This window comes from Colobus angolensis, unplaced genomic scaffold (genome assembly GCF_000951035.1).
Source record: "Colobus angolensis palliatus isolate OR3802 unplaced genomic scaffold, Cang.pa_1.0 Scaffold34, whole genome shotgun sequence".
NCBI classification, from domain to species: Eukaryota; Metazoa; Chordata; class Mammalia; order Primates; family Cercopithecidae; genus Colobus; species Colobus angolensis.
This window is the reverse complement of record NW_012116710.1, coordinates 2,478,134-2,481,680: the sequence shown is the minus strand read 5'-3', so window position 1 is coordinate 2,481,680 and position 3,547 is coordinate 2,478,134.

Here is a 3,547-nt window from a genome sequence, read left to right as displayed (position 1 = left end):
TTCAGCTCACTGCAAGCTCCGCCTCCTGGGTTCACACCATTCTCCTGCCTCAGCCTCCTGAGTAGCTGGGATAACAGGCGCCCGCCACCACGCCCAGCTAATTTTTTTTTGTATTTTTAGTAGAGGCGGAGTTTCACTGTGTTAGCCAGGATGGTCTCAATCTCTTGACCTCGTAATCCGCCCACCCTGGCCTCCCAAAGTGCTGGGGTTACAGGCATGAGCCACCGTGCCCGGCCCAGAGTCCACGTCTTTAAAATGAGAACACTGGATAAGACGATCACCAAAGTGTCTTGGTTTTGATGTTCTGTTTCTGGGGGTTAATTATAGTACAAACGTTACCATTTTCTAAAAACCACTGAGAATTCTCATTCTAAGAACTACATTTAAGAGCAAATGCTGGAGTGAGAGAGATTAAATGCTTGCTTTTGAGTCTGTTTAATTCACTGTGTGATCTTAGACCACAAACTCAATTTCCTCACCTGCAAAAGGAGGTTTTGAATGCCTGTCTTCACAGGGCAATGAGAGAGGCAACGTGAAAGCCTTTTGATTTCTCTCAAGGGAAGAAAAGATGCTGTGGAAATCCTGAGCAGGATTAGGACAAAGCTCTCTGAATACAAAGGTTAGCTCCAAAACGACTTTATTTTTGGTTTCTTAGCCCCAGTGATGTCATTTCTGACCCCAATCACTATTCCCTATAGTTTTCAAATCCCTGTAAAGAACACATTTCCTAAGTGACACAGAATGGCCTTGGGTAAAATGCCAGTGCCGGCTGTCTCTGCATTTCTTATTTTTCCATTTCATTTTAGCAGTCTATTCCACCTGCCCAGCACTGACCCCCTATATCCCTGGCTTCCACAAATCCTGCCCCAGCCTTTGCCTTCCCTAAAGGTCTTTGCCACAGCTAAACTTCTAAAATATTGACCCATTGTGATACATTGGATTCATCCCTCCTTCTCAGGTGTGTCATTATATCAAGACTCCAAAAAGATGACTTACTACTGGTGGCACTGTATATATTCTGAAAAGGAAGGTTGCAAAAACATATTGGGGATGTTGGTCATGCCAGATGGCTCTCAAATCACACCCCTCTGGGCTCCATACACATGGACAGAATTAGGGTTGGGGCCAACTGGCACCTTCTCCATGCAGCCTGACCTGTCTGCCCTTCGCAGGTACAGACAGTGACTCTTTTGTTTGTGTTCCCTCAGTACTTAATAAGAATAATCATTATCTCACTGTATAGATATTGTTTGTCAAAATTTATATGTCCTTGACTGGGATGAAATTTGGGGGGTGGGCAGGGATTTTGACTTATTAATCTTCCCATTGTGTGTCTTGTACAGGGAGGGAATTCATTCCATTTTTATGGAATGAATTCTGTGAATTACTACGCTCTGTTCTCCTCTTAAATGGGAAGTACTCTGAGAGAAAATAACCTCAGAAGCCATGCAGCATAGAGCCAAGCCCTCTTCGTGAACTAGGCCATGGCTGGCAAAGGCAACACTCTGGTGCTACCCTCTCCCTCGCCCACATCAGGCATTGTTACTTAGTCATGACCCTTCATCTCACGACATCTGAGCCAGGTCTGAGAGGCCTTCTCAACACAGCCTTCTAGGCAGCCACCCCTGCTGAGTGAGCTGGCATACAAGAGAAGTTGATTTGGCATATTTAGCAGCCTAAAGGTAGATAAGATACCAAAGGACAAGAGGACACATGGCCTATGTATGCTCCTCATGTCACCAATGAAAGATGCAAAAGGAGGTTCAGATAGAGACTAGATTGTTCCTTTAACATTCAAGAAGCCACCTCAAAACAACACCAAAAGAACCAGTGAGTAAACAGCTGATGCATCTGGTTGTGTAGCACTGAGGCTGCCTACATTTTAACTGGTTATTGTTGCTTTAAATGAGATATTCTTTCCTGAGACCACCCAGAGCCGGGATGCTAAGCTGTGTGACTGCAGTAAGATAAATTTCTGTACTATTTCAAATATGTAAGAGGCAGTATGGTGCATTGGATAAGATCACAGACCCCAAAGCACTGTTCCTGACACACAGGGCTCTTGTAAGGATTTAATATGTTAATATGGTTAGAATTGCATCTGGCGCATCAAGCATCATCTACTGTTACTATATGCGGCCTGGCTAAAGTCTACCAAACAACTAGCAAAATAGCCACAAACAAATAAGGCTTGGTCTACGTTGGCACTCTTGTTTGTCATTCAATGGCTTCATTATAAAATAATGGCTATTGCCTCGACAAAAGGCTATCAGAACAGGCCAGAGGTAGAATTGCGCTGGTATATTTCCTTTTCCCTACAAAGCCCATTACTCTGGCTGTTATCACACAAGAAGAGCTAGGTAGCCCATTACTTCCCTGTTTGCTCTGGCTGCTAGGAACCATGAAGTTACAATTCATGTTGAATTTTGGAAGCTCTAGTAGTTTAAGTTTCCTATCACTTAAAAAAAAAAAAAAACTTGGCTCTTGTTTTTATTCCCATTCTAAAGACTTCCAGAATTAATTATTTCTACGATTTTGAGTATAGCTATCTTAAATCTGTTTTTGAAATCAGGCAGAATGTACATAAACATGAAAACATTTGTCAGATTCTTGGTGCTGAATGTCAGCCAAGACACATGTCTGAGATGATACATTATATTTTTATGTATTACACATACCACAGCCATCTAGGAATTAGGGCAAACCTCATGTAGCATTCTGCAGAGATATTAAAAAACACTTATGTTGACATTTCACCATAATGATTGATGCTTTTGCTGTTTTTTTAAAAAAAAAGTTGACTCCCCCTCCTCACTTTAAGATTGTTGCTCCTGTGTCAGAAAGTGAAGTTGAAATCAGAGAAGTGATCAGCTAGGCCAGCAGTCCCAAACCTTTCTGGCACAAGGAACTGGTCTCAAGGAAGACAATTTTTCCATAGATGGGGGGTGATGAATGAAACTTTCCTACCTCAGATCATCAGGCATAAGAATCTCATAATCAGCGGGCAACCCAGATCCCTCGCATGAGCCGTTCACAACAGTGTTGCCGCTCCTGTGAGAATCTAACGCTGCCGCTGATCTGACAGGAGGCAGAGCGCAGGTGTTAATGTTCATTTGCCCCGCTCACCTACAGCTTTAGGGCCCGGTTCCTAACAGGCCTCGGACCAGTACCGGTCCATGGCCGGGAGCTGGGGACCCCTGAGCTAGACCAAAGACAGAAAGTTTATCTTGTTGAAACAACTTCTCTTTTTTAATCCTCTGCATTTATTTTTATAGAATTACAGAGCTCATTTGCTTCAGTTCTCCAATTTTTTAGAGGAAACTGAGTTCCAGCATGGAAAGGTAACAAGCAAAGGTCACACAATGTGTTAATAGCTGAGCTGGTTGTAAGTAAAACCGAAATCTAGGCCGGGCACAGTGGCTCATGCCTGTAATCCCAGCACTTTGGGAGGCCGAGGCAGGCGAATCACGAGGTCAGGAGATCAAGACCACCCTGGCTAACACCGTGACACCCCATCTCTACTAAAAATACAAAAAATTAGTCGGGC